This window comes from Magnolia sinica, chromosome 4 (assembly GCF_029962835.1).
Source record: "Magnolia sinica isolate HGM2019 chromosome 4, MsV1, whole genome shotgun sequence".
NCBI classification, from domain to species: domain Eukaryota; kingdom Viridiplantae; phylum Streptophyta; class Magnoliopsida; order Magnoliales; family Magnoliaceae; genus Magnolia; species Magnolia sinica.
In genome coordinates, this window is record NC_080576.1 from 101,601,687 (window position 1) to 101,621,630 (window position 19,944).

The 19,944-nt window shown below is 40.6% G+C and overlaps 1 pseudogene; it reads right to left on the reverse strand.

Moving 5' to 3' along the window:
* LOC131243543 (metal transporter Nramp7.2-like) overlaps window positions 1-19,944 on the reverse strand; it is a 44,056-nt pseudogene that overhangs the window by 19,713 nt on the left and 4,399 nt on the right.

Genomic DNA, 19,944 nt, shown 5'->3' on the forward strand with positions numbered 1-19,944 from the left:
TTAGGCAAAGGAGTGATGAAACGCTGTCTGCATACGTGGGGCGATGGAGAGCCATGGCCGCACGAATGAAAACACCAATCGACAAAGAAGAACATATCTCTATGATTGTCCATTCAGCCAATCCAAATATATCGGGATATCTGATTTCATACCTGTATGCCAATTTTACTCAGCTAATTCATGTGGGCGAACAGGTGGAGGTTGGAATAAGAACTGGCACAATTGCACCATGGCCCCACCTGTCTACCTCGGTACAAAAAGCAAAACTTGAAGAAAAGACAGGCAAATGGGAGTAAGAAATAAAGATATGGCTCCTCCTCGTCTAGTGGAAACTAACAATGTTGTTGCCTCCGCACAAGGAATGCCAAGAAATCCTCCACAGGAACAACAATACCACCCTCAGCAGTAGCAACCTAGGTGGAATCCGCGATACATAAACCAGAACAGGCAAACGGGTGACATTCGTGCCACACTCATCCAAAGGCAGCTCTTGGCACCTCTCCAGCCTAGACCGCCGCTAAACCCGTTGCCTCCAAATTACAAAGAAAATGAGTATTGTGCATTCCATCAAGTGCGGGGTCATACCACAGAACGTTGTTTCTCCTTGAAACATGCAGTTCAAAATTTGATTGATCAGAACCAGATCACGGTCATGCCCCCTAAAACAGCTGCTGCTAACAGTAATAACATACTCCAAAATCCTCTGCCGCAGCATCAAGAATGCCCTAGCACTTCCAGCACTCCCACTGTCAATGCCATCTAGGGAGAACATCCTTCCCATGTTTTCCAAGCATTCTTGGCCAAAAGCTATGACATGGAGATTCCTTCATTCATTTTGCAAGGGGCATTACCATCTCCTCTGTTGGTCCTTCAAGGGAAGGCCCATGAACCTCATCACAGTCCTCATCACGTAGAACAAACATGGGATCAACCATTGGTCCTACAAAGAAGAGCCACTACGTCAACACAAACTAACAACTCCCACCAGTCAGGAGTCCACCAGCCAGTCGTCCTTATGGGGAAGGCTTTGTCGCCCATGCCCAGTCATGTACCATACCATCTACCCATTGATGCACAAGAACGACGTCCTCTCCCGTTCAGCATGCCACACGAACTCGCAAGATCCAGACAGATAATCCAGGAAGGCCCTCCTTCACAACCCTTGGTACTCCTAGGGGCACCGTTGGCTTCGCCAATGAAACACACATTTGTTATTGCTAACCCTCTATCTTCTCTAGAATCTTCACCTCCTCTGGCTTTTCAAGGAAAGATGGAACTAGTTTCAGATAACAAGGCAGTCCCCTGGCATTACCCAGAATGCTCTGAGGTGGGAAACATGCATCCTAATGGGAGATGTTTTCGAAAAGAAGGACTCAAAGGAGATCCCAAGGGACCTTTGGTCAGAACGACACAGAAGGCTGACACCACATATGATGTAGCGGCCCAGCTTAAAACCATCCTGACCCAAATATCCGTTTGGAAACTCCTTTGTACATCGCAAGCACACCAGGAGATTTTTCTTAAAACTCTGAATGATGCACATATTTTCCAAGAAGCTGCACCTGAAATGGTTACGCACATGATAGGGCAACTCCTTGCGCCCCGAGCCATAACTTTTTCAGATGATGAGTTGTCACCAGAAGGCCGTGACCATGCCAGGTCATTAAATATAACTGTTTGTCATAAGGACAAAAGCATCCCACTGGTATTGATTGATAATGGTTCAAGTTTGAATGTTTGTCCACTTCGGACTACCTTATATTTGAGACTAAATCCATCTATGTTCAGGCCAAGGAATATGAATGTGAGAGCATTCGATAATTCCCGAAGGCAAGCACAAGGAGAAAGTGATCTTGAACTACAAATTGGCCCCGATACGTCCACCATTTCCTTTCAAGTTTTGGACATCCCTTCATCATTCAATCTTCTCTTTGGTCGGCCTTGGCTTCACGAAGTTGGGGCTGTACCATCAACGCTTCACCAGAGGGTCAAGTACATCCATGAGAATAAAGTGTTATGCATTCTGGTAGATCCTGAACCACTTTTTCCCTCTGGAACAAATCTTCAAGGGGAGCCTAACATCCCAATTATTGACGCATGGAAATTGGACAAAGATAAACCATATTATAGCTTCCAATTTGAAGCAGTGGATCACGTCCCATCAGTATGTCCTCTAAAATCAAACTGTATTTTCACTCTAGCCGAGCGTCAAATCCTGAACTACCGCCTTGAACACCAAGATACTGCTAAGGTAATTAAGGTTCAAGAAAGAGTAGGAAGGGCAGGACTGGGATATGAGTCTCCTCCACCAGAAAAACCAGAGAAGGTAGATACCAAGAGGAGGTGGAAGGGCCAAGAGATGAGCCATCCTTCCCATTTCACACCAATCCAATTCATTAGCGCCGGAGTCATCTATCCAAGTCCAAATTTGGATTCCGATCCACCGGGTCATGATAATAGTCTCACTCTCACTGAGTTGTCTAAACAACAACTGAGCAAGGGGCAGAAACTACCGTCTCTCAATTGGACCACAACGATGATCCCATCAGAGCTACAACAATCTGAAGAGCTCCACGACACAGGGAATGAAGGAAGGTCTGATGAATCTGACACCGAGTCAGAACCCAGCCCTCGCTATATCATGATGATTGGGCATAATAGAGAAAATCAGCCCACTACATCCCAAAACCCTGCCTCTCGAGGGGAGAGAGCGCAGGGCACCACCTGGATCACCACCCCCATGACGCTTGAATCGACTGGTCAGTCTTCTCAGAGTGCCGGTCTAAAAAAATGTTCTTGTAAATAGACATTTGCACCTGGACAAGACCATGATAGATACTGGTTCGAAACTCCAACTTGGTGTTCGATAAAATTAAAACACCAGAAAATTTGAAAAACCTTCAAAAAATAAAAAGAAAATCTTCAAAAACACAAAAAAATAGAAAATCCTCAAAAACCAAAAACAATAGAAAACCCTCAAAAACAAAAAATAATAGAAAATCCACAAAACTTTAAAAATAGAAGAAAATTTATAAAAACCAAAAACATCAAAATTTTTTCAAAATACCCAAAAATCAGAAAACTTTTAAAAGCCACAAGCAATAAAGTGCCAGACTCATTTGAAAAGCTGTATGAAGCCGAAGTTGACATCTATGACTTTGACATAGAGCTAGAATTCGAACTCATGGGTTTAGAAGAGGTCAAGGACAAGGGAAATGATGATCTGACTCCCGAGCTTGAGGATCTCCTCAATAAGTTCGATTCAAAAGCCAACGTTGCACCTGACAATTTCGAGGTGGTTAATCTCGAAACCCCTGACAATCCTTGAGAAGTACACATTGGAAAATCTTTATCTTCGAGCGACAGGAAGATGATGATCGAGTTTTTGAAACCACGGCTGTCAAACTTTGCCTTCTCCTACGAAAATATGCCTAGACTCGATGAAGATCTGGTGGTACATCAACTACCCACGAAGCCTGAAATCAATCCGGTCAAGCAGAAGTTAAGGAGAATGCGACCAAAGTGGATCTTGAAAATATGGGAAGAAGTAATCAAGCAATAAAATGCCGGTTTCCTGGTAGTATCCAACTATTCGGAATGGCTGGCCAACATCGTTCCCGTTCCCAAGAAAGACGGCAAGGTTCAGATGTACATCGACTTCCGTGACCTCAATAAAGCCAATCCGAAAGACGACTTCCCACTGCCCCACATTGACACTGTGGTCAACAATACAACATGTTACAAAATCTTCTCTTTCATGGATGGTTTCTCTGGCTACAACCAAATCAAAATGGCCGTAGAAGATTGTGAAAAGAAATCATTCATTACGCCATGGGAAACGTTTTTCTACCAAGTCATGCCATTCGGGTTGAAAAATGTCGAAGCTACGCACTAGCGAGCCATGACGACACTATTCCACGACATGATGAACAAAGAGCTGGAAGTATATGTGGATGATATGATCGTCAAGTCTCAAAGCATCGAGGGGCATTTCAAAGACCTCAAAAAACTCATCAACCGATTGAAAAAGTTCAAGCTCCGTCTCAATCCGCAAAAGTGTGTCTTCGGGGCAACTAGTGGCAAGTTGCTCAGTTTCATCGTCAGCGAAGATAGCATTCGAGTCGACGAATCAAAGACAAGCAATTCTAAAGATGCCACCTCCTAAAAATGAGAAAGAAGTTCAGGATTTCTTAGGCAGAATCCAGTATATCAGTCGTTTCATTGCCCAGCTTACGCCCATATGCGAGCCCATATTCAACTTGCTCTGCAAGAACATGCCAAAAGAATGGAACGAAGATTGTCAAGAAGCCTTTGACAGAATCAAGAAGTATTTGCTAGATCCACCAGTGCTAGTCCCACCGGTGCTCGGACGACCCCTGCTGCTCTATATCTCAGTTGCCGCAGACGCCATCGGGTGGGTCCTTGGCCAACACAATGACATAGGAAGAAAGGAGCGAGCAATCCACTATCTTAGCCGTCGATTCACTGATTACGAGTCCCGATACTCGTTAATCGAAAAGACATGACTCACCCTCATATGGGCCACCCAACGCCTTCGCCAATACATGATCGCTTATCCAATCCTCCTGCTCGCACGAATGGATCAGTTGAAGTACCTGTTCGAGAAACCAGCTCTAACTGGAAGGATCGCAAAATGGCAATTGTTACTTTCCGAGTTTGACATCACCTATGTCACTTAGAAAGCAATCAAGGAGCAAGCTTTGGCCGACCATCTCACAGTACACTCTCTGCTTGACTATCAACCACCGAAGACTTTCTTCCCTGATGAGGATATCCTATTCCTTGAGGGAGAAAAAGGACCAGAGGCAGATGAATGGACCTTATATTTCGACGGTGCAACTAACGCTAAAGGAAGCGGAATAGGGGCAATCCTTTACTCTCTAGATGACATCCCCATCCCTGTTTTGAGAAGGCTATCCTTAGGGTGCACGAACAACATAGTCGAGTATGAGGCATGTATAGCAGGCTTAAAGGAAGCAATCATTTTGGGGGTGAAAAAGCTAAGGGTCTTCGGTGACTCTCAACTCATTGTCAATCAAACGAACAGTGACTGGAAGACGAAGGATGAGAAGCTGATTTCGTACCACGTTTATCTCAAGAATCTCATCGACAAATTTCGTAAAGTCACTTTTACATATATGCTACGTGTCAAGAATCAATTTGTTAATGCCTTGGCCACATTAACATCTATGTTAAACATTCCCAAGGGAGCAGCACAATGGGAACTTACAGTCGAACTACAAGAAGATCCAGCGTTCTGCATGCAGATCGAACGAGCCGAAACGCTACCTGACAAGCACCCTTGGTATACCGATATCAAGAAATACCTAGAAGATCGGGTATACCCGGAAAGCTCCACGCTAACGGACCGTCGTACGATCCAACGATTAGCTACACAGTTTACTATTAACGGTGGCATCTTATACAAACGATACTTTAATCAGGTCTTATTGTGATGTGTGGATGAGGCGGAAGTTGTAAAAATCATGTCCGAGGTCCACGACGGAATCTGTGGCCCACACATGAACAAACACATGATGGCTAAGAAAATCCTATGATTAGGATACTACTGGCTAACTATGGAGACCGACTGTTGCCAACACGTCAGGACGTGCTTTAAATGCCAAGAACATGCAAATCGGATCAATGCGCCTGCTTCCGAGTTATATAACCTGACCACACCCTGGCCATTTTTAATGTGGGGCATTGACATCATCGGCAAAATCAGCCCCAAAGCTTCCAATGGCCACGAATATATCCTGGTAGCAGTCGATTATTTCACCAAGTGGGTGGAAGAGGTATCTTTTACCACCATCAACGCTTCTCATGTGGTACGGTTCCTAAAAAACAACATCATCAGTCGATATGGAATTCCACACGCCATCATCACAGATAACGGGATGCCTTTTGTGAACCGAAAGGTGGACAACTTCCTCAAGCAATTAAAGTCAAAAGGCATCGATCCAGCCCCTATCGACCACAAATGAATGGAGGGGTAGAAGCAGCCAACAAAACACTCGTTCGCATCCTTAAAAAAATAGTGAAAAGATATCACGACTGGTCCAAAATGCTCCCATACGCTCTTTGGGCTTATCGAACATCCATACGCACAGCAATGGGTGCCACTCCATACGAACTCATATATGGAATGGAGGCAGTTCTACCGGTTGAAGTCGAAATTCCCTCATTACGCATTCTATTAGAAAGTGAAGTGGAGGAGGGAGAATGGTTACAAGATTGCTACGATCAACTGCATCTGACAGACGAAAAGTGCATGCAAGCTTTATGTCATTCCCAAGCCTATCAAAGAAGGATTGCACAAGCTTACAACAAGCGGGTCCATATAAGAACATTCAGAATAGGAGACATAGTGATGAAGAAGATCCTACCTCCTCATCTACTTGACCCAAGGGGAAAACTCAAACCCACCTTGGAAGGCCCGTTCGTTGTACGTGAAGTGCTCCCTGGAGGTGCACTCCGCCTCACCAACATGGAGGGATAGGATCTAGCTGAGCCCACCAACGCCAATCACGTCAAACTACACTACGGATAACGAGTAAGCTAAGGAAATGTCTCCTTACAATTCCCTACCCGATTACCCTTAGCAACAAAGTAGGACACAAAAAAAAAGACATGTACATATGACGATTCAAAATTTCCAAAATCCAAAAAAAAAAGAAGAAGAAAAGAAAACACAAAAAAAAAGAGGAATGAAGAATCAAATAGAAAATCTAGGGTACACATCCATCAGCCTTACCCTTGTTTTCAAGAAAATTTTCGATCTTGGAAAGCATTCCGAAGCCTCTCGTTGCCCTAGAAATCATTATTGGCCAACATTGAGAAAGTTTTCAGATAAAAAAAGAAGAAGAAGAGGTGTATCTAAGTAAAATGGGCAAGGTGAAAACCTGTAAGGGCACCTCAGGTAAAAACAACAGGTACACAATGGACCTGGTGAAAACCTGCAAGGGCGCCAGGGGCAAAAAGGCACAGCTGCCAAGGGGCAGGCAAGAGCAAATACTCGGAACGTGGTGAAAACCTGAAAGAGCGCCACGGGCAAAAATGACGGGCTAAGCCAGACGTAACGAAAACTCGTAAGAGCGTTATGGGTAAAAATGACAAGAAAAGAAAAAAAAACAAGAACAACAAAACACTTCAGTCACGGTGACAAATTCGTATCCGAAGTCAAAGACGTGAAGACTGCGATGTTTCAAGAATTATCAAGCATAGCCTAGGCCAAGAGACATTGATTCTCACTGCGTACTCTCGAAGATAATTTCAAAAATCTTCAAAAATCAATTCGGAAGTCGTATAGGATAAACAATGGAAAAGTCAAGTGTCTGATCCCTGCCGACCAAAATATAAACCATGCTCATAAGACAAGTTTGGCCACAAAAAAAAGGGAGAGAGAATTTTCATTTTATTCATTTTCTTTATTTACATGCATAAAAAAAAACTAAAAAAAAAGAAAAAAAAAGAAGAAGAAGAAAGAAGAAGACAAAAAAAAACTCTTGCAAGTTGCAACATGAAGTTATGATCGCCTTTTCAAAACACCTGGCCCGACAACAACCTCTACTGGTTACTCAGGTTAGTTTCACTCCCTTAGCACCAAACTCTTCGATCGTTCTATTAAGCTCTCTATCTTTCTTTACAGGAATTGAGGCTCCCTCAACAACACACTAACATGAGCAATACACTTGGAGTTGGACACTGAGCAGAGAACGTGCTTCAATAAGAGTTGACTTCGATAAGGACCGTCGAAATCCCCAATGGAAGTGATCGGTCAGACCTATTTAAAAAAAGAGAGAGAAGCCAAAATAAAAATCGCTTGACAACGCTTCCCCGCGAGATCAAGCATATCTTTTCAAAATAAATGGCTTGAAAAAAAAATCTTTCAAAAAAAAAATTAAAAAAAAAAACACGACACGCATGGTATCCGAGACACTGGAAGTCCTCCATACTTTCTGGTGGGTTCCAACGCATCAACAATAATTGATTTTAGTTTTATCCGAACCTTCGGTTTTCCCTAAAATCAAAGTGGAACATGGGACGGCCGGACTGAACTTTCAGTATCACCCCGATCGTCTCGGAATGCGGATTGAATATATCCAAGTTAGCATAACCATACTTTAAGTCGTGGGAAAAACTATCACAACCATAGTGTCAAACTCGAAAAATCGAATGGCAATGAAATAACTCAAGGTGACTCTAGTCTGGGACACTTGTCAGCCTAGTATATTGTAATGCGGGAGATCTGTAAAGCCACAAAAGGCACAAGCAACTGTCCATTACAATAACTAATCTTATAGGTAGTCCTAGGGGATTACACGGCATCGAGAATTACTCTTCAAAATTAAACATGTTAGGCGGATCCCCGTAAGGCCGCGAAAAGCGCAGGGGCATTAACCAGTCAAAAATTCATATTTATAAACATCTATCGATGCAAACCGTCAATCACGACGTGAAAAGGTTGTGATTTGATGCCCCGTAAAACCGCAAAATGCGCGAGGACAAATCACAACGTTTTCCTTAGCCCTCATGAGGCACCTGAATTACTCTTTAACTAGATGAGTCTTTTGATAATGACACTTCGGTAGAAATAAACTATACCACATCTACATACGGAAGGCGGGGTGTCCAGTTGCTTTGACATTCGGTTGCCCACAACCTCTGCTAAAGAGGGGCATTTGTAGACACCCCACCTAAAACAAGGATACGACATTCTTTGAGCTTCAATTTGACTTCAATCAATTGTCTCCCGTGGACTGAAAAATCATTGAAAACTCAAACGGATCACGGTGGAAGCATACTCGGCACACGCCGAAAATAACCAACGGACTAGATTGGCTGACACCAAATCCAGTAGTAATTCGGTCATGGCCGAGCGTCCAAACTCCAAAACCCCTGAAACTCTCTGTATGACGCAATCGACAGGCAAAAATGGATAAAACAAATACTCTTTAACCCACGAATCACTCTTTGTATCATTCAGTCTTTCCGGGTAGCGTTGTGTCGAGGTTAAAAGGTCATATCTTTGGAATCAAGGAAAAATACGGTCGTCCTGATATATGAAATGGTCATGGTATTATTTGAGGCAAATCCTGACCGATTAGGATGATTTATGATTCATTGGAAAGATGGTCAAATGATCTTCCTAACAAACTTAAGTTTCTTCCAATCCGAGTCGTGATGAGGAAGATCCAACCTGTTTATTAAAATCATGCATTGTCGATTGACCAAAATCGGAAAAAACTTTGGTTGCGCTTTAAACTAGTCAAACGGGATCTGATCGAGATGATTTCAGTTACAATGAAAAGCTTATTAGATGAAGTTTCCAATAATCCTAATATCACAAAGAGATACCATTGGTCAAATTGCAAACAACTGATTTCATATATTGGATGGATATATTTTCGGCACATCAAACGAGGTCCGATTGAAGTGATCCTAGTCTTGTTAGAAAGCTTACCTGATTACCTTTCCAACAAGATAAAGATTACCCTGAACGGACAAATAACAAAGAAAATGTGAGCATTTAAACATTTGTAATAAAAAAACAAAAGGTAATAATGACTTTTTATATATATACGTAATATATATATTTATAAATATAAATAAAAGAAAAAGTAATCATTATACTTTAACTTTTATATATAAATATATTTATAATATATATATATATATATATATATTATAATATAATATATTAATACATGCAACGTAACATGCAAGGCCCACCAGTTAGGGTGGGCGCCCACAATTTAATGTGGGTGCCCACAGCATGACCTTGTACAACAGTCGTCCGCAACATGGGTCGCTGCTTATATAAGGCACCCAGGGACAGATGAGAGAGAGGATCAACAGGAAGGAAAAATCAAAGGAAAGAGAGAAGCTAGGGAAGAGAGTTTAAATAGACAGAAAGAAACAGAGAGGGGGAGAGAGAAAATAGAGAGTAGAAAAAGAGATAGAGAGATACAGAGAGTGTCTGAGGGTTGGAGTTTGCCTGGAGGTGCTACCCAAAGTACCTTAAATATTTCCAACTGTTGAGGGTCGAATATTGCATATCAGACCCCGATTACTGCCTGATTTTACGTACACGATAATACCTAATATTATAATTTAATCGTGTTTTTGTTGCAGGATGTAATAAGGAGCTTTGATTGAAAAAGAGTATTAAAAGCATGGATTTAATGCTCCGAAGTCACCAGAGCAAGGAATGGACTCCAGGAGACCGAGATCGATGGATATACACGCCAGAGATCCGAGAAAATTGAGAAATTGAAGCTTAAGTGGCCTGAAAGTTAGTCAGAATGCAAGATCACAGGGTTTCCACCATCCACTCGGCTCGAAACTTCATACATGGCCTGAGGACCATAAATTAACCGTACAAGTCAAATTTCAGCCATTAGATCCTCTTGGAAGTGGCTCAACAGAGAGATCAGAGGACAATAGTCATTAAGAAAGCATCTTGGACATCCTCGAGAGATTTGGACCTAAACTGAACTGATGAAAAGAGCACGAAAAACGGTGGATATTTGCCAAATTTCACTTCTTTTGGATGGTGCAGTAGGGAGGAACGAACGACGGACGTTTCTTGAAGGCAGAGTGGCAATTATGTAAATATAACAAAATCCATATGCATGCATGCACGTAAGCTAGAGGTTTGCTTCAACGTTCGGTATCGACTCATCACAGGTTGATTGTGTGGCCCACCTAAAGTTTGGATCTACTTCATACTTTGACCCATATGCTTATACTTGATTAAGAAAATGATGAGCGGAGTAGATCTTCGAAAATACCATCAGAAGTGGGCTCTACCTATTTTTTTACAAACTTTCCAAATAGAGCCATGCGAAACGTCCAGTGACGGACGTGCCATCCACTGGGTTTTTACAGTGGGCCCTGCCCATCAGTCTGATCACTGATCCAGACCGTCCATGTGACTCACGTGGTTTATCTTCACCAAGAACTAGGTGACGGAATTTCAAAAGGGAGCGAGTATGGGTTCTCGGCTGTTCAAACGCAGGTTGGACGGTGGCGTAAAATATCCCATAGGCCACGTGAATGCAAGTCCAAACGGACCATTCTCAACCGAAATTCTGAGAGGAATCTGGTGGACGGAGTGGATTTCCTAAAAGTCATCTTAAGTGGGCCCCACCGAGAGTTCAGCGTCAGCTCGCGTACAGAGCCTGCGTCCGTGAAAGACGGCCGCTGTGGGCCGGTTCCGTGATCCCGATCACGGTCGGATTAATAATCCAAACCATCCAATGTGTATCTCATCCAAAAACGTTCCCCCGAACGTTGTGTTTTTGGAAGGATATCAAGGAAAATGGTGCTGTTTTGGCATGGTTTTTGGGCTGCGTAAATAGAATTACACAAGGAATATTTGTGGCGCGCTTCAAAGTCGGTTGCTGTGCATTCCACCGACTGCTTTACGCACAGACTCTCCACCGACTCTAGCGACGGATTGCAACACTTATAAAAAGGAGAAGAAAAGAGAGAGTGAGGGAGATTCGAAAGCTTGGAAATAAGGTGGACGTGAGCAGAGGCAGAGAGAGAAGTGGGCTGGCTTGGGTTGGGCCTGGTTTTTCTTTTTCTTTTCTTCTTTTTCTTTTGTTTATTTTGAATTCAGCCTAATCATGGTAGGCTAAACCTCTTAGCTAGGGCTAAGAGGTGAAGCTTGTAGTGTGATGGGAGAACTTGTTGCTTGTGCCTTTTGTTTAGATTGAAGGGGTTTTTGATTTAATTTTATTATGGGAATATTTTTAGTTTTTAATGGCCTGTTGTGACTGAAATTACAATGGGTTTGCAATGGCTTTGAGTATTTCTTTTTCCTTATTTTGATTATGACGTCAGGAAGCCCTGTTGTTCGCCATCGTCTCCTGGGCATGGTTGGATGTCGGCACCCTTCCTAACCTTCATAATCATCTGATTGGTTGGTAATTAGTTTAATTCTTTTGTTGACTTTGTCTCTTGGGCATGGTTTGGTGATGAAATCCATTCTAATTCATATACCTTTCATCTCTTTAAAATTATATCAGAGGAAGTTCAGTTTAATTTTTATGATGTTTGAAGCAGGCATAAGATCTCCCTGATCTCTACAAGTAGATCCTCTGAATCCCTAGTTTCTTATCTCTGATTTCTCTTAAGTTTTAGATTAATCACTCACCATTATTCATCACTTTATATTGGATTTAGATTTCATCTTAGGCGAGTTCTATTTCTACCTAGTTTCAGGTAACGTACAAGTATCAGTCCCTTGGGATTCGACCTCGGTCTCACCGAGTTTATTACTACATTACAACCCTATACTTGGGGAGTGAACACCAACGTGCTGACACGTTGCCCAACCCAGGAGGGAAAAATGGTCATCAAAGGAGTAAAAAAAGATCAGAATTTGTCCATTTCTATTTAATTTGCATTCTACTCCGCACATTTCTATTGTATTAATCACTTTCACATTTTATTCTGCATCATTCTTCATCTTCCATTTTTCACTTTATTTGCCTGCCCAGGACCTTAAATCCTGTGAAGTAAGGCTAGTTAGCGTTTATTTCCATTAACTATTTTTTACTTTATTTGCCTACACGGGGCCATTTGGCTCTGTGATGTAAGGCTAGATAACTCCTTTTTTCTTATCTCTACCTGCCCAGCCCACCTAGGTTATATGAAGCACGGTCAAGTATAAAATGCCAAAATTCCATTAAATCTCCAAAAATTACAAATCTTATGAAGTAGAGACCGCACATTGTGCAGGCGAAAAAGGGTGCTTAAACCCTTCCTTTTTCATCACCGAGGCCCTTACTCAGAATTTACGGCTGCAGATCAACCATGGGAGTCACTTGAGTTAGAAAATCGTGAGATTGCCTAACTCCTAAGAGATTTTACGGTTCCTAGCTGGCCGTAGATTTTATGCTTCATTTGGCTAGTGGCGACTCCAAATCAAATGCATTTTTACACCGAGTCAGTAGCACACATCGCCTACAATAGCAAAAATCAATACGAAAGCCAACAAAGCAATGTCACCTTCATGCTCGTGCGCGCATGTGGGGGGAGGCGTTCACACTTACTATAAGTTAAAAAGTTACTTATTAATTAGGTGGTATCCAAGCAGGCCCTAATGATCCAAACAATTTATCTGATGGGCCCTATGTGCATCCATGATGACCCAATTTTTTTTTATATATACATTGGGAGATCCTAATCCTTTGATCTTTTGCCATTCTTTGACCCTCGATGTCAACCATTTGGTTATAGCCCAAGCATTGGAGGATTGTGATGCTTTTCTTTCTTTCTTTCTTTTTTCCTAGCAATATGCTTATATTACAAGAATTGGCCAGTTAGGATCCTTCAGCATGGAATATTTTTAAGGCATCCTATAAAAAAAATTTTGTCTTTGGTTGGCTTTTGTAGGTCACAGTTTTGGTCTAACCCGATCATGAATATGTTGATGGGTACTACTATTGGCGAGCATTTAACATGAAATGGGCGGCTACACATAGGACAGGTTAAGGCATCATATAGACAGCCAAGATCGAGCAAAATCCAATCGTAAGGCTAGAGACATGGTAAAAAAAAAAAGACGAAAAGAGTATAGTATGAACTAAAAATTTAGCATAATGCGCATCATAAATTCCAATGGCCATAACCTTATGATTGTGTATTGGAATCATGCATGTAACATGTGGTCCGAAAGCTATCGATGGACTCTGCATCTTAGCAAATGCCAAAGACAATTGTCCTTAGAAACGGTTTTCTAAAATAAGGTCATTTTAAGAGTTAAATAGGAGTTTTAAGTTAAAATGTGTTATTTTTAGTAACTATTTGTGCTATTTTTAATTGCTTTAATGTTTAAGGGTCTTTTTATAGTTTAAAGTCTTTATTTTGAGTCTTATACTAGAGTTTGGCATAATTAGATATCTTTACTAAAATTTACTATTATTATTTTGGTGAAGTTATAAATTTAGGTTTATGGCTGATATAAACCATCTAATTGCTTTGTAAAGAAAGTTTAATAATTTTTCTCAATAATGTTATCTTTTTTTCTCAATAATATTATCTTTTGATAGGTTTTTTTTACCATGTGGATCCAAGGTTCCTGTAGATTTGAGGCTTATCATAGAGAAGGAAGATGGTGATTACATGATTTTAATTCGGGATCACATGATTTTCTTTATATGAATAGTTTAAAATTTCAAAACTCAACTTGACATGGAATGTTTGTTGAGTCAACTTAAATCAATTAACTTGGATGGGTTTTCCTCGAGGAATCCGGATTCTCTGCTTGCCACAAGCAAAAAAATTCTATTTTCCTGCATCCTAATTGCTCTACATCATCACTGGCGTTATTAGCATTGCTTCATTAAATGCAGTGTGTGATGATGTGGCCCAATCATATTACAAGCAGAGGATCCAGATTCTTTTTCGAGCTCTTTCTAAACTTGTTGACAATACTAAATATTTAAAATATAATATTGTTGAGTCTTGGAAATCCATCTCTAAGTTTCATTTTGTCAAAAAAAGTCTAATTCATGGCTAGATGGTTTTTTCTCGAGTATTAATAAAATCTCGTTAAGGCAAATTGAGTTTCTCTCTATTCTTGGTATAATTTGATTGAGTTGAGTTAACTCAACATAGGCATGTTGAGTTTAGAAACTACTACTTATATGTAGACATGTATATATGTGTGTTTATGCCACCAATTGAAAGTTTAAGTACTGAGGCGATGATAATGAGCTGACCAGCTCCAGATGGACCACTAATGAGAGTAGCTACTAAGCTTGGGATAATAGCTATACGCCGGGTTATTAGATTTCTCAACCATGACTTCATTTTTAGATCCAAAAAACCCTGCAAAACAAAACAAACAATCTATATCCTTAAATCAATCTTCTAAAATTTCTTACTTGTTGATGAAAATGATTCTCCATATGTCCAAGTATACCTGCATGATAAATTGGCCCGCATAGGTCCCTGTAATCATTGAACTCTGGCCCGATGTTAGCAATGAGACCGCGTAGACTTTCGAACTCCAATTTCCTAAGATTTTCTGTGAAAAAAAAAAATCTATTGTGAGATGGGCAAGCATGAAAACTTGAAACTATAAGGATGCGATTGGCTACTCAATTCAATCAAATTTTTACATAGTAGAGACATGGATTAAAGAAGAAGAAGAGAGATTACTATCTTCTTCTTAAGAATAGTCCTTAACTTTATAAAAGAAGAAATCTCAATAAGTGATCAATAAAAATGTCATTATCGAAGAGCACTGTTGATTACCATATATTTAATGTTCTTATATAAGTGAAAGAAATCTTAGGTTCCTAATTTGACTTAAAATAGAAGGTTTTTATAAAATAGTAAAAATGACTAAAAATAGTACAAAAGACGTCTAATCCTACTAAAACTCATAAACATCTTTTAGATGACCAAAATAAAAACCCTAGATAATAATTAAACTCTTAAAACATTAAAAATAGTAAAAACATAAATTATTAAAAATAATAAGTTGGAAATTAAATTCTTAATTTAATTATTTAAAATTGTGAATTTTGCAAAGCCATTAGAAGCCAATGAACCTTGGGTAATTGGTAAGTAGAGGTTGGCAGGATCCGACCCAACTCGTCAGATCCGACTTGATCGAACCGATCGGATCCGATCCGACCCGAACCAAAAGCCAGGGTTGGGTCAGATCGAATAGACCCACTCGGATTTGACACCAAATCGAGTCGAGTTCAAGTCATGTAGCAACTCGATCCGATCCGATCTGGACTGAAATCAGGTAATATAAAGTCAGATACTTGTTGTCTTTTTGTAAAAATAAATTTTAAAAATAAAAGTTATTTTTAGAAAGTAAATAAATATATTAATTATTTAAACTTTTCCATAAATAGTATGTATAGCCAGTCGGTAAGAGACAGAGTTTTCGCTTCTGCAACAAAGGTTCAAATCTCCTCGAGAATGGTATGAAGCACCGTCCGCCCACGCATGGTGTGGGCTGTAGGGCTTTTTGGAGCTTTATTAGGCGCATTTAGCACTTGGCACAAGATTCAAATTTTTTGGGCCATGATGCAACTAGAATTGAACTACGGTCTACCCTGAAGTTTTATTACCTTTGTATTAATTGAGAGTAACTGTGACAAGATTGTACATGTGACACCTATGCCATGTATCGCTCATATGGAAACAGTGTTATACTGTTGGATGACTTTTTCTGTTTAAAAGGAAAAGAAATAACTTCCATGGGACAAAGGGTTATGTCCTGTCATGGAAGAATGTTGTTTACTGCGAATAGGTGTGGATGTCTTGAAAAGACACATTAGTATCTCTTCAGGAAGAATTCCATGACCATTCAATTGCTATAAATCCCGGATACGATAATCCAGAAATATTATTACATTCTCTCTATTTTCAGATATATCATCCATTATGAAGTTCTCTCGAATCTGATCTCTTTTTGTGTTTATTCAAAACCTTTTTTAAGGCATATTGGTGTTAAAACTAGAGATTTGTTCAACACTTAAATGTACAAATTTTCGTGTTGAAATTCGAAATGAGAGTTCATTATATCCTGAAGACAATTTGCAGATTTCATTCGTTTGCACTTGCTGGAACTACCAGAAAAAGGGCAACAAATGTCTTGAGAAATTGACTATTCAAGTTGAGCTTTGAACTCGATAGATCCGATCATCTCATTATCTTTTTCCTCTATCCTCTTTGTGTTCTAAATTGTTATTTTTTTAACATTCAACACAGATTTGAAATTTATTTTTACAAAAAGACAACAATACTTGTAAAAACCAGATCAAGTTGAGTTGGACTTAATCTAGTCTGACTTGACTCAATGCCCACCTCTATTGGTAAGGCATAAAAATTGATGGTTTTCCAATAGTATATTACAATATCAAAATGGATAAGTAGTTATAAGTTATGACTGTCTGAAGCTATAATAGTTAAATATCGATAATGAAATGTTATATACCTTGAGCAAGAAAGCTGCAGAATTAAGGGTGATATTTTCGCAGCGCTATTTGTTCGAAGACGAGAGACTAATGTCTAACAGAAATTACAGCCGCATTGATGAGAAATGCTATGACTAGCGCGATCCCACTTTCGATCAAAAAATATCTAGATGCAGTCTGAGCAAACAAGTAGAGTAATAACAAAGTTGAGTTCATGGTTTTCTAACTTGGCGACTCGGACCGACTCACCTGGTCATGAGGTGAGTGACTCGGACCAACTCACCTAGTCATGAGGTGAGTCAGGGAGTGACTAGTCCGAGTGGATCCGGGCAAAGTGCCAATCCATGGTCCTATCTGATGGGCCCGAATCAAATCTAAAACCTTTTGGGAAGATGATTGCTCTGTGGGGCCCAATGTGATTTATGAATTTTATCCACTCCATCCATCCATTTTAGCAGATAAATTTAGTACTTTAGCCCAAAAATGAAGCACATCCAAAATTCGAGTGGACCACACTACAGGAAATAGTGTGAATTCAATGTTTACCATTGAAAATTTCCTTCGGGTCACAGAAGTTTTGGATCAGCCTTCATCCATGTCTTTGTGATCTTATGAACAGATTAGATGACAAATAAACATCACCGTGGACCCTAGGAAGGTTTCAATGGTGGAAATCATTATTCCCACTCTTTCCTTTGGTGTGGTCCACTTGAGCTTTGAATATTCTTCAATTTTGGGCTCAACTCCTAAAATGGTCTAAAAAAACGGATGGACGTCATGGATAAACCACATACATTCACGGTGGCCCAACAGAGTTTATAACTCAGTCCGCAATCCGATTTCCATCTTGTGAACCGAATGGCTACTGTACCTCAAATCCAAACCGCACAAAATGTGGGAGGCAATTTTGATCAGTCAGGTCCGCAAAATCAGATTGATTAGGAAATTCGAACGGCTGATCAATGAACTTTTGATCGTTGAATTCAGACCGTTTGCTAATTGTTTAACCGTCCATTATATGTCCACTAATTGGACAATTTGATCATACTTCAAGGGTAATTTTTGGGTTGTAGTTCATCTATTGCATGTCCAACCATTTGAACGGTTAGGATTTGAGTTAAGTATGGTAAAATTCTCAGAATAATAACCGTTAAGTTCACTCACATTGATTCCATGGAAGGAGCGTGGGAATTTTCTTGACAGAACCAATGCTGAGTGAAGGAAGAGGTTGTGCCTGCACCGTTAATCACAGGATCAGCAATCAAATCATGTTGCTATTAGTGGTACATTTTTCAATGGATAGGATGTACTCTACAATATGGTGTATGATGAATGGTCAAGATAAAGTTATAATCAGATGGTGGGCCCCATCCGAATTGCAGATAGTACACCTTTTAGGCTATTGCTTCTTCCTGGTTGCAATGTGGCTCTAGTATGCAAGATCCAAGCCGCTGATCAGAGGCCCAGCTGCATCAATGCCTTAATCCCGAAGATCTGGCTGGTTTCAATCATCAAGTGGGCCACACGAGTACAAAATAAATGCATTTGTTAGGAGAATCTGACCACTGATTTCTCTAACAAGGCATCAAACGGCGGGGATCCTGCTAATAGCTACACACATGTAGCACGCTACCACGTGCGAGATGCGCCCACTTACTAGTTACTACAAGAATAAGGGTGCAATGAATAGCCATACACCGGATAACGGTGTATAAAAGAACAATCCCCATTGAATCATGACCCAACAACAATTGAACAGCAAAGTCCAACATGGTGGGCCCAAGAAGCAGAGCATGAGTTCCACCGTCTGATCATATACAAATCAACGGACACGATCGGCTATACACCCTGATCCACTATACAGTACTCAAAATTGTAAAGTAGGTAGGGATGTAGTAGAGCCAAGCTGGTTCGAAAAGCTCACTGGAATTGACTTGGTTGAACTATGGCTCCAGCTGACCGAAGCTTCGCATGACTCAATTCATTTTGAAAACGAGTCGAATTTCATCACAGTGCATCTGGACTCAACTTGACAGCTTGATTCGAAGCTCGTACATATTCACGTGCGCACCTATGCACATGTGTCATGGGTGTCTAATCCCAACGGTCCATGTGATGCAGAATCCCATGAAACATTTAAGGATAAATTTTCACCCTGATCTATAAAATTCTGGTAGGTCATATTAAAGAGAAATTCAAATCAACGAAGGAAATTTTTTTCACTTTTCATGGCCTACTAGAGTTTAGTATCAAATTAAAAATTGGGCCCAAGGTGTTTAATGAGGTGATTATTCATGTGTACCATTCAGATTTTGAAGTCAAATTACATTTAATGGGTTCTCAAAAAAGTTCACACGAGTTGCATGCGAACGAAACCCGAGCTTGATAAGACTACTACGTCTAAAAGCAGGATAATCTTCAAGAAGGGTGATGCAAATGCGAGGACCTCAAAGAATGAGACTACGAGCCATAGGTCAGCCATGGGTCAGCCAGAGGTCAGCCATAGGTCGGCCAGAGGTCAGACAGAGGTCGATCAGATATCAACCTAACCCATAGGTCAGCCAAATATCAACCTAACCCATAGGTCGGCCAGAGGTCAGCCATGGGTCGGCCAGAGGTCAACCTGACCTAGAACCGAGCTACGGATCTAAAGGATCTTCCTAAAAAATTAGAAATCTTGCTCAATATATCCAGAAGATAGCGTTAGATTTCGACGATCACGGGATCCTATAATCTCGGGAAGATTTAGGATCGCAACAAATCTCTAAAATATTGGGAAAGAATCCCCGTACGGTGGGATCCTCCCTTTCCTATAAATAGGAGAGACTCCAAGGGTGAAAGGTACGTAAAAACTCTCTCCCAAACCCCCTCAATACTATAAGACCCAGATTCCTAGCCTGACTTTGGCATCGGAGGGTCCCCTGCTCTAGCCAGGGTCTCCTTTGTCTTCTTCCTGTGCAGGTAC